Source organism: Hoplias malabaricus, chromosome 8 (genome assembly GCF_029633855.1).
Source record: "Hoplias malabaricus isolate fHopMal1 chromosome 8, fHopMal1.hap1, whole genome shotgun sequence".
NCBI lineage: Eukaryota > Metazoa > Chordata > Actinopteri > Characiformes > Erythrinidae > Hoplias > Hoplias malabaricus.
The window spans coordinates 27,109,891-27,123,048 of NC_089807.1; positions in this window are offsets into that span (position 1 = coordinate 27,109,891).

Sequence of the window (13,158 nt, forward strand, 5' to 3'; positions counted from 1 at the left end):
TTGATAAAGTACTTCTGCTGATCTGTAAGGCTTCCTGTGATGGTACCCTTGAGCAGTCATCTTTAGCAAGGATACCCCAGGTTGCCAAGCATCATGACGAGTACTCTGATGCTGCTACTCTCTTCAGAGTGATAATGTAAATATGACATGTAATGGGGTACATTAGAGAGGATCGCTTTCAAATTTCATTTTCAAGATTTTTTTTTTTTTTTTTTTTTTTACATTTTTAGAACTCACTGATACTCGATGGAAATCTTCAGGGTTTGTCATTGCATTTTCTTTCAAGTAGGAGAATAAGAGGTTCACCTACTTTAGCCATAGTATAGATTCATGAATTTTTAAGAACCATGGCATTATGGACACTGCCAAGACATCCAACAATCAATACTGTCCAGGTATATAGTTGGGTGCACTTTTTAATTTTAAAGGATGCTATGAAATGAAGTAGTAACACCTGTAAGGCCGACATATGTTGGGTTTCTGACACTGCAGTGCTGGTCACCAACTAGTCACTTTTTCACCAAAAGAACTCTGCTTCTTGAAGCTGATCCATTCAGGATTCTTGCAACCTTGGTTTTCTCCAGTGAACTGGCCTGTGTTTCACCATGTTTGATGGGAACCAAGGATACGTCATCAGCAGGGGGCTTTCCAGGGTTGCTCAGTTCTAGAGTTTCTGTTGCTGAACTCTGCACCAGAGCCATAGATGAACAGATAGAGTCAAGTTTTATCCAATGTTTATAGCAGTCTCTGATACATTTGTGTAAAAGATACAGGGTTCTAAGCTGTGCTGCTGAGTTTCTGAACTGAGAGAACAGCGGAGAAATGTATTTGATGGACCTCAAGTGGTGCTAACCACAGCCACAGAAAACACACAAATGCAGCATGCTGTTGAGGAAAATATAACACACCCCATTCTGCTCCACTGTATGCTTCTTTAACTTGATACACTCACAGACATCTTCATTGTTCACACTGAAGAACCTACTCTTCTTTGGTTCCAGCTGTGAACAAACTTTTATGGTTTCCGGAAACAATTCATAAAAAAAATGTTTGTGGAAATATGTAGAAAGATTCCAAATTAGGTTCATGAATGGAATTAAACTGGTTCCTCTTTCATGGAATAGGGCTAACATAGCCCAGGACCAGATGTGACCAGGTACTTCAGCAAAAGACTATCACTAAACAGTGTGAACTAGCATAGACATCCTTTTGGTTTCACTAAATATACAAAAACAAAAAACAGACACCTTGCTTTTTTAAATATGCTTTATTGAAAATTGTGGTCAATACATTTTATAAACAACACCCAATCACATTAGTTTCCAAGCAATACAAAATATACATCATGAATAATAATGTACTGTCATATAAACACAATGAGAGAGAAAGAAAAGTACACTTACATCAAAGTTACAAATTTAGTAGAGTCTATAAGTGCCTATGCCAGCCAAGTTAGACAGCGTATTGTAACCCACTCCCAATGTTTAACATTATAGTCGAACTCTTATATGTTTTATATTGTTTGTTTTAACAGTTTCTGATGGCTGTAACAGAAAGTCCTGAGAACACCATTAAATACTATATGAATTCCATGTCTAAGAATGTATCATTTTTATCTTGGCTTTCTTTTGCCATCTTGTTTTTCGTAATAATATGTTTCTGAATCTCCAGCAGGCCTCCACTGCACACTAACATGAACAATAACATTTGGCTAGTGGGTGCTACTGTTATCTCCATTTTGTTTTTTATTACCTTTATTACACATGTACCTGTATTACATGTGATTAATACATTCAACCATTGTGAACACAAATATTCAGCTGTTCACAAAGTTTGTACAGTATAATCTCTTCATAGAAAAACATGAAATGAAATAGGACACTCTGGTGCTATGCTCTGATGTTAGCTAGAGAAGTGTAAACCCCCAAGCAATGGAGGACTGGTGTTCTCTGGTGTGATGAAATACTGTCCAAAGGGTTTTGGGATGAGTTGGAGTGCTGTTTGTGGTCTAATGCTAATCAGCCAAGATCAGCATCAGAGCTCACATATGTTTACACACTGCATCAAAGATGGGGGCAAATGACATATTATTTCTCTTTATTTCAGAACCCACAAACATTTAGCACTATAGCGTTAATCCCATGTTAATAACTCTGCAAGACTTACTGACAGCTCAAAGGCAAAAAAACAAACAAACCCTGTTTTTTCAGGAGAATGGTAATTAACCTGCCTTTTAAGATTCTCAGAAAATCAATTTTCTGTTTTCTGAAGCACTCAACTCAACATGAAACAAAATCAGATTTGTTTTGGGTTCAAACAAAACTGAGGAGCTGTGCTGGACTGTGGTGGGCGAGTTTGAAGCCCACTCTTGTACGTGCTGATCATATCTTTCAACAAAAGATAATGTGGAGAACAAAGAGACTGGAGATGGGTTCGATGGAGGTAGTCTAACAAACCCTGAGAATACATTTGTTAGCACAATTCTATGCTGAATTTTAAACTCCTCCCAAATGTTGTTCGCCTGCACAGCAACATGATGCCTATAGTGTTTTATTCAGTGAGTGGGAACTGCAGAAACAGCACCTTTCCTTTTGAAAAGCTTTGTAATGGCCACATCCATGCACTGATCTTTATCTTCAGGATCTGTTTTATCTCCCAACACAGTGAAGATGATGGTATTATGTTAGTCATTCTCTATTATGCCTAGTAAAAGTTCTTGTTAACAGTAATGGCTGCTGTTATCAACCTCCTTTTTAAAATTGACCTTTCGACACATGAGAGCATATAGGGCATATCACTGAAAACAGCCATTCACAGTTCTTGAAGCTGAGGGTAGGAGTTACCACAGCAGTAGTATTGCACCATCAGTCCCAAGCAAAAAGTAGAATTAGCTAGAAATCTGGCACTGCCTAATACCTTTAGCAAACCCTGTTTCCCTGTTCTCTGAAATTGGATTTCTTATGTCAAATCAGCTTTGTTGAAGAGCTAGAAATACCTCATAAACACATCTATGCCAATTTCTTCTGCACACACCCAGCTCAGCATGTGCCGCTCAATATCTGTGAAATGCCTCATAGTCCCTCTTCAGTGGTTGTCTGACCTGGTGCCACATAGCCCCTCCAAACCAACAGAGGTCGCTGTCTCCTGAGAATTGAGCATGATTAATGCTTCTGTGTTTAACTTATGCCGTAAGCAGCATGGCCTGATGTGCACCTCTCCTAAAATGTAACTCGTTCCGTCTATGCAGACCACAATGACTGTGATTCGTTTGCAATTGGATGAACATGATTCAAGTTGCTCAAGTCAAGAAGTCCAGAAACATCAACTCCTCTACACTACACTTCTTAATAGTGCACTTTAAAGATTTGTTAAACTAATACCACTACACCGCTACATTGTGTACTACACAGGGTTCAAGAAGATAAAAATCAGCCCTATAGTTTGGCGGTGTAATTGCACAGCGACACCAACGCACAAGTTTAAACTTTCACAATGGCATAGGACACTTGTGCCTAACATAGTTTTCTACTCATTTAGGAACACTAGGCAAGATATTTTTATGCTCCTAAGGCTGCTCCTAGTGCAGTTAACTTTTACAGAAACTGGTAGGGAGGGGAAGGGAAGAGGTGGTATCTTACCTTTCTCCAAAAGTCGCATAGTGCTGTTTCTGCAGTACTGAGCCGAGAATAGCAATGACAGTGGTTCTGTTTTCCCTATTACAGGTCAGTGAAACATCACAATGAGTTTGAAACTGTAAAATGTTGAGATGGTTAAAATGTTACATAGTGTACCTTTGAGCTCTCTGTTTTGTCTTCATAGTTGCAGAGTATAATCTGAGCTATTTCTGCAATTCTGAGACTTCTGTTTCTTAAACAGGCTACAGTCTTGATTTTCTGACTTTTTTGCCTGATACTCCTTTTTGTCTTTTGGACTTTTTTATCTCTCTGTACTGATTTTGGGGTTTTGGAATATTACTTCTGGTTTTGACCTCACTTCATTTATTGTGTTTAATAAATCTCTAACTGACTCTCAGCCTCTGTGAGTGATTTGTGACATCTACAGATCCATTAACCATGTGTTTGAAAGAATATTAGTTATTGATGGCTCAAATACAGCCAAATATTAAATGGTACAACTCATTTTGTATATTCATAATGGTTCTAAGAACAGAAAGTGATTACTTACAGCCTCAAATTCGCACAAGTGTTGTTAAAAACAAACTTCCTTCCTTTGGTACTATTGGTTTTAGTAGGAGAAACCAATGTGTTATCTACTAGCAACAGTGCTGCTGTTTTACGCAGAGAGCTGAGTGGAGCAGCTAGATTTGTTCAGACACGTTACAGTTTCATCCACACATAAACCAATGGCAGATTTTCATAATGTAGTGAAGCAAAAAGTAAATTGTTTGACTTTGTAATATAGTGGAGTTAAAGTAAAATGTCACCCAAAATGGAAATAAGTCAGTAAAGTACAAATAAACGAAAAAAGTACTTAAGTAGGGTAACGAATTACATTTACTTCGTTACTTTCCACCACTGCCTCTGATGCAATTCATACAGTCTGAGCCAACATGGTAGAAGCGCTGACGGTTGCAGTTTCAATACTGGAGATGCTATACATTTCTTTGGTGTGGAATGCAAAATACAACACAAACAATTGTAACAGTAAAAGAAGCCCATTCAAAACTCTCTCTCTTCTGAGAACTCCTCATTTTCACCACTGTTGCTAGAAAACCAGTGTTCTTCAGATGTGAAATATTTTGCTCATGTACTAACTTTACTGTTCCTAAGTTGAACTGTGCAGCACAGCTCTGCACAAGCAAAATAATAATAATAAAAATAATAAAAAAAAACAAACAACAAAACACGTCACTTAATTTGTGTTGGTAGATATGAGGCTCAGTGCAGCCTGATCATGCTCCAACCATTTAATATTTTGAAATGGTATGACTGTATGAAAATAGTGGATAGTGCCCATCCCTGCTTCACTGTTTCCTCCATCCTCTCCTCCTGTGAAAGGCCACTTTTATAATTCAAAAATGATTAACTTCTGAAGTTGAGTCTAAGTTGATAAATGCTGCTTAAAATAGTTGAAATAGGGCCCCATACTTTAACATGAGGATCAAGTAATTCCTTCCATTTCATGCTTTTTGTTCTGCAACCAGAAATCAAGGATGAGCCCTTTTGCAGATGACTTTCAAGGAGTCTTGAAATGAAAAAGATTGGAGCAGACCTTTTGTGATGTGTGCAAAGCTTTTATTTTTTTGTTCACATAAATAGAACGCAAATAAGAAAAACACTACTACATGACCCAAGAGGCTCTGTACACTACTGTAACACTTGTTTCTTTGATGTTTTTCCTTTTGGGGATGAATAAACATGGAACCCCAAAAAATGGTGACAAACAGCATTTTGTATTTTATTTTTTATATGTATTTTTATTTTATTTTATTTATTGTAATAAAGCTGTGCGCTGAACTAATTCTGTTCCTTCAGCTGCATTCCCTTTCCAAAATAAATAAGAAAACAAAAATCAGAAAGAGTGCTCTCCCATGCCTCTCGCTGTCTTTTAGCAAGATCAATATTTAGGATTCTTCTCAGAGAGGGGAGTTGAGGGACTCAAATCATGACACACTTAATATTGAAGCTGTGTTTCTGTTCCCTAACCTCATTTAGAAAAAAATAATATTGCTGCATAATCATTTCACTAAGCAATGTTAATATTACATTAAGCGATTGCCTTCAAACCACATTATATTAAAAAATATTAATTTTAACCTTGTACTTTGATTAGTTGAGAGGCATCCTACAGTATGAGTGCTATGTTCTTCTAAACCCATCTCTTCTACTTCACCTTATATACTTATTAAAGGAGGGTAGTGTTCAACAGTGAAACAGCTCTGTGGTAGTTATTGGTTATTCATATACTGGTTATTCAGTCTTCTTGTGCCTGATTTTAGTGTCTTGAAACGCCTTTCTGAAGGCAGGGGGGTGAATAAGCAGTGTCCAGGATGTATGCTGTCCATAATAATGCTCTTGACCCTCCTGATGGAGCGGATCTTTTAAATGGCTTCCAGTCTGAGGAGCTGTGTGCCAAAGATTCTCTCAGAATGATGCGCTGGAGAACTTTCCTGTTCTCTACAGTATGTGAGCACTGACTTGGTGTCTGACCTGCAGAAGTTCACCAGCAGTTGTTGTGAAAGTCACACCCTCTTCAAGCAACTCCGGAAGTGGTATTGACGATCCAGGTCAGGTCATGGCTAATGTTGACTCCGAGGTACTTGAAGCTCTGCGCGATATCCACTGTCTCATGTTGTTGGTAATAGGGCAATGGACAGAGCTTCTCTCTCTTTCTAAAATCCAGGATCATCTCCTTTGTCTTAGCTGCGTTGAGGGTAAGATTGCAAACTTTATAATGGTGTTGACCTCATAAATAGGTTTGCAGTCCATTGTATGAAGGGAGAAGAGGAAGAGGCTCAACACACAGCCCAGTGGTGTGCTGGGGTACAGGGTGAGGCTGGAAGAGACCTGTGGTTGGCCAAAGGAGATTGCTGTACAGTGCTGTAAATGTGAATTACACAATGCAACTGTAGGGGGAGCCCACAAAGTAAATTCAGTGTTAAATCAACATTATTAGTGTTAACACTTTGAGTGTTAAATTATTACACTAACAGTGTTAATTTAACACTGGTGAATTTACTGTGCAGGATCAATAATACCAAGTCCTTCTGAGGGTCCCTTTAGGAGTATTTAAATATGGAGTTCATGATTGTAATCAAAACTCTTTTTATAAAATACAGAGGATGTTTCCTCACCATTCGCTAGCTCTGAAATCTGTTTGCTTGCTCAAAACTGGTCTAATGTGTTTATGAAGGCCCAGTGTCTGTGAATGAATGAAAAAACAAACTTGTCCTGCATGGTATGCTATTTTTTCTCTCTCTCTCTCTGCTTATGGCAGAGGCATCTGGAGTTGTTTTAGACAATGGACAGAACTCCATAGGCTGAAACGCACACACTGAATTAAGCATTGCTCTATTCTTGCTCCATATGTGGGTAATATTGACTTATTTTTGTTTTTTCAGATCACTTAAGGTGGGAATGTCTCCAAACACAGGAGACATTTAACTACATTACAGAAAGTGCTACAAAAGTAAACAGCTTGGGTTACAAATGAGTTTCAGTGTTAATTCAAACAGTGAATAAAATCTTCAGCCACATACAAACAACAGTCGTTATTTTCCCTCAAACAAACCATTCCAAAAGAAAGACACAGAGCTTAGAGCTGCGTTTACCACAATCATAGACATTCCATTTACAGCCAGATGTTCAAAGGCACCTGCTCAAGCAGTGTTTCTTCTGAAACCAAGGGTATAAATAGGGAAATTGTATTTGCTGCTGCAATATTATCTGCCATTAGATGTTGGAAAGTATGCGTTAGGACGTGATGGTTTTGGCCAAGTAAACACTAATGAAGTCAAGAACAAATGTTGGATGATTAGTGGTGCATCACAAACTCCACCCCAACACATCCCAAAAATACTGGAAGGAGCTCTCGTGAAAAGTTCCACTGCCTCACATCCCCAGTGATGGAAACACTACAGTGCCATCTCTAATCTATTACTTCATAAGTAAATACAATTATACATTCATCCTTGATCTATAACTGGACAGCTTCGTATAAACTTCACAAAGCTTTAACCACTTCCTACACTTCCCAGCTTCCGGTTCTTGACAGAGAGACTATTGTGTCTTTGTGTAGCAAGGACAAGAAAAAAAATACCAACTGTCTTATCTGCACTCTTACTGATAAGCTTCTGGTGAGAAAAGGGGTCCTCACAAACAACACTAGCAAGAGATCCTTGAAGATGAGGAGTAGAGACAGGTTTGTGATGACCACTGGTTAAGAGGCTGTCTCTCTGACCAGGATATCAAGAAGAGACCTGGGTACATCAAAGCACAAAGGTATTAACCAGTATAGGAAAAAAGCTGAGAATTATTTACGCATGATAAAGAGAAAACAAATTATTCAAAAACATGATAAAAAAAAGTGAATTATGTTAATTCATTCATTCACTCTCTGTTACCTCTTATCCTGTTGAGTGTCATGGTTAGTCCAAGGCAGGAACACAACCTGGAAGTGGGCCAGTCCATCACGGGGCATCACATTCTCACACATGCCCCAGGTAACTGTATATAAAAATAAATCTTACAAATGATGGTGTGTTGGTGGTGTTAGTGTGTATTGTGCTGGGAAGTGTGGATCAGACACACCAGTTCTGCTGGAGATTTTAAAGCCCTGAATATCACTGCTACACTGAGAATAGCCTATCAACCAAAAAATGTCCAGCCAACAGTGTCCTGTGTCCACTGATGAAGGACTAGAGAATTACAAACACTGTAACTGACTGACTATATCAGGCCATCCATTCTAACTTGTGCTGTTGTGTTGGTATCAACCATTGCAAACTAAGTATGCCTCAGAGAAAAGTTCGAGAAGAGTCGCCTCTTAGGGATCAAGAAAGAGGGATGGTCTTATCAGTGTATTGCACTCTATACCTGCTGTGTGGATAATACCATAGCACACTGTTTGCAGCAGTGGATAGAAGAAGGAATGCACCAGCAACATGAAGAACCAGGGAGACCTACACAAACCAGGGAGAACCGATGGATTGTCAGACGTGTGGAGTGAGCCAACAGCCACAATTACAGACATTCTGTGAGCAGTGATGCCCTCCCTGATCCATCCTTGGTGTGGTGAGCAATTTTTTTTTGTCATCTGAAGAGCTTGGTTGAAGACACAGATACTATCCAATGGCCAAATCCATTGCCAGACTTTTTTCTGACTGAAAAGGTGTTGTTGTAAATAATTAATAATACATAATAAATATCAATAAATATTGTCCATATCTCTAAAAATGTGCAACCATTTATTGTTCCTGATAACCTTTATCTTTTTTCCTAATGTTATTGAAATCTGATATTCCCTTCTGGGTGCAACAAATTTTTGGACAATGAGGGTAGCTTGTTTAATGCATTTTGTCTTCTGAGATTCAGAATTACATTGTGTCAGCTGCATATGAATTAATGATAACATCAACTAGTTTTGTAAGGATCGTAATACAGTTCACTTTTCATTGTATAATTTACAGTCTGAATCAGTACCTAACCTCACTAATGTGTATGTGGTTGAGCAACATTGAGCAATACTCGAAGTAATATTTTAATATTTCATATAAAGCCTTCCCAGTCAAGCAGAGGCTGTGATAAACTTTCTATTGACTTCCTGGATTTCAGAGGAAATGCATTCATACATTTTCAGCCATATAGTATATATCCCACAGTTTACCAGACCAAGTTGAAATGTCAGGAAGGAATGTTTTACTTCAGAAGTAACCGTGGCAACTACATGTCCCAAAATATAACCCTATATATCCACATATTTAAACATTTGATTAATTCATAAAGGCATCATTTTAATACAGAGTTCAGCAAAACCCCAAACATAAAGTGCAGACTTACTGAGTTGCTGAACACTTTTTTTTTGTCCGTTAAGCTAGTCGTCCTCCCTCAAGATGTTGTAACAGCTGGGGACTTGTGCAAATCAATGGAAGCTGGGCCGAAATAACTTATTCCAGTGCAAGGTAAAGTCAGTTCACTCTTATAACTTCAGTTCTATGAACCTTAGTATGTAGGTTGGTGCCGAGGCAGAACTAGAAGAAGAATGTAGTGGTAATATGTACTGCCCTGGGCTATAGAGGCCTGTAGGTCACTTGATAGAGTTCTTTATTATGATGTAGCACCCAGGCCCACCTGGAGACCAAGATAAGAGCTGCATGCTGTCCAGAAGAAAGCTCTGCCTCACGGTCATTCAGGTAGACCTGCAGGAGATTTGGTTAATAAATAAATACATATATACCTACGCGAATCAATGCTCCATGGTATATAATTTGCAAACATAGAGAGATGAGAAAAACAACAACAACAACAACTGACTTTTGGTTGTTACTTGAAACAAAATAACAATTAGCTTGCTTATCATTTATTCTACTGTACTCTTGTATGCTTGTTTTTTCAGTACTATTACTCTTTGGTTCTTGTCAGTAAAATTCAAATAAATGCCTCTATCCTTGTTTTAATTTTCCAGTTTACTAAAATGTATGGCTATGTTTGCACTCCAGCCAAATAATAACTGAAGTTACTTATAGCATAATTCCCTTGTCCTTGTAAATAGTGGACAAATAGTGGAGTTGTTTATTATCTCCTGTTTGGCTTTGATATTTAATATACTTTATGCTTTAATCCATATAAATTGTATAATTTTTATGCAATGTCTGCATTTTTGTATGTAGCTGTGGCTGTAACACTGTGTTTTTTTTCTTTTAGGGACATGTTAGAAAAGCAGGTTCAGTCTTCGGGAGTGGTGGGGAAAAAGGGGGCAGGTCAGAGTGAAGGAACTGCCCATCCATCCATCCATCTATCCACCTTCCCTAGTGTTAATTTGAAAGGATATAGGGAGTGTTTTTCTTTGCTGCATTAACAGCTTCCACTCTTTTCTTCTGGGAAGGCTTTACACTATATGTTAGAACATTTCTGTAAAGATTTGATTACCGTCATCCACGAGATCTTCAGTTAACCCAGGTATGGATGTTAAATGATGTTCAGCATTGATCACAGTCAACTTAGACTGATTTATTTTGCTTTTATACAACCTGTGCATGTACAATTAAACATCTGTGTCCTCAAAGAACATTAGCTTAGACATCATCTAGCAATGAAAATGTCTGGGACCATCTTTAAGATTTGCAAAATTGCGTTCTCACTTTAATGTGAGTGTCACGCCCTCGTCTCGTTTAGCCTGTTTTCCTTTCTCAGCACATGGCTTTGTTTTGTTTATGTTCATGCCCCGCATTTGTTCCGCCTCCTCGTCTTTTCCCTTGTTATCCGTTTCAGGTGTTTCTTGTTTGTTGTGTTATTTAAGTCCCCTTCCCTCACTTCCTGTTGTCGTTCATTGTTCCGTGTTCCGTGTTCCTTATTCTTCGTATGGTTTGTAATGTTCCTTGTTTCGTGTGCATTGTTCCCATGTTGTTTTCCGTACTGTTGGTTTCCGATTCTCGTCCCTAGTCCTGTTGTTTCTGGTTCCCATTCTTAGTGTTTGCCCTCAAGTTCGTTTATGTTTGTTTTGTTAACTTCCGGTAAATAAAGTCTGTGTTCTAAGCGTTTGCGTCCGCCCTCCGTCAGTCCGCACCCCTCGCCCCTAACAGTGAGTAAGTATACAGGTTTGAACCATGTTAAACACAGTGAGAGACAAGTGATTCTGTATGCTCAGAGTGGGGTGAGCACAGACTCATAAACAATTTAAATATAAGTCATCAAAGTCTTTCCAAACAGAAGTGTTTAAATGGGACAGGTGCTATGGTCTTTGATACTCGTGATATTTTGACCAAAGCATGTCAAAAGAACCTAAGGAACAGTGCTAACTTATGGAAGAGGGGTATAATATGTCCCCATTTAAAAAGTGATTCATGTGAGCTGGGCCTGATTGTATACAACATTGTCCTGAATAGGATAATAGGAGATAACCACAGGTAATATTAACTAACTACATGTGTAGCTGCCACTAGGTAGTTGCCCTTGATGGGGTTCATTTGTCTTACACAATATAGAATGAAATAAGACAGAATAATTGGCTTCGATAAATTTACTCCATTTAAATCTACAGTATCAGTCTGAGTAAAATACTATAACCATTAAGCAAGGTGATAGCATATTAGTTCTCACAAAACATTCTAGAAAAGACTAGAGAAACTGCTACATTCATTGCCCCCTGCATGTGCTGAGTAATTAACCAGTATCAGTAATGATGTTATTTTCCATAAGTCAAAGACCCATCACATAAAATCAAGAGAACCTATGGTTAAACACAATATTATAATAAAGGAACACTATAGGTACGATTTGGTATTTTTGCTCCTGGACTCCTCACTACAGAGTGAAATTCAAATTTACAGCACGAGGGAGGGAATGTGAAGTGGAGTGGTGTGCTATCCTCTTCCAAAAAGTACATCTGCAATGCTGATCCCAAAGTAAGAACGGCAGAGGCTCTTTATTCCCTATTACATGTCACCGAAACATTACAATGATTTAGAGGCTGTCATTGTAAAGTAAAAATACTACCTAGTGTTCTTTAATTGAGCTTTAATATTGCACTTCTCAGTAACAGGGCCCCAGCCATGCTGGTAACATTAAGCATTGTGGTCAGCATTGTCCCAAACCCAGACTTTCTTCATCTCTCTACCAGACAGTGAACTGTGATTTATCACTCAGAAGGACAAATTTTTCCTCTTGAGTATGGCTGTATCATTTACACCAATGCGGCAAACTGTTGGCATTTCACATAAAGATCGTAATTTGCATAGACATGGAAACCTTTTACATGAAGCTCTTATATTTCCTGCAGTGTGTATTTTTTATTGCTTTATTGCTTGGTTTCATTATAGCTTTATTACATAATATACTGTATGCCCTTCAGAATCTCATTCAGAATCTTTTAAGGTGGAACTGTATGTCTGAATCAGAAGTCAACTGTTCTTTATTCATGGCAGGAGACTAACTTGTCTGCAAGTGTTTATTCACTGTTTAAATTACCAGAGAAATTAATTTGTAGTTCTAGCTGTTTGAATTGGTAGCACTTTCATGGATGGAGTCAGTTCCCCCTTAAGTTAGATAATACATCGGAAACAGCAAAAATAATCAGTGTTACATTAGTGTTACATCAGTGTGGAAATAGAGCAACATCCTCAACCCATTTCTAGCGTTTTAACATTCTAAGATCTGCCTACCACCTTCTGATATGGATTCTTGTGAAATTTGCAAGAGCTGAATGGAGCTACAGGAGGCATTCAGAGGAAAGAAGACTGAAGTTGGGGGCACTCTACTGATTCAGCAAAAATTCTTAACAGGGTGGGGTGCTCTGCTGAGCTCAGGTAGAAGACAAGGAGCTGAAGCTGGAGCCTGCTGAGTAAAGGACTCACAGACATGCTGAAGAATCTGTTTTCAGCCACTTAGTCTTAATTCTTTACATTACCCCGTTCATTCGGCTGAGAACAATGTTCCAGGAGCAGCACAATAAAGACCTGCATGGCACATTTTGACCCTTAGT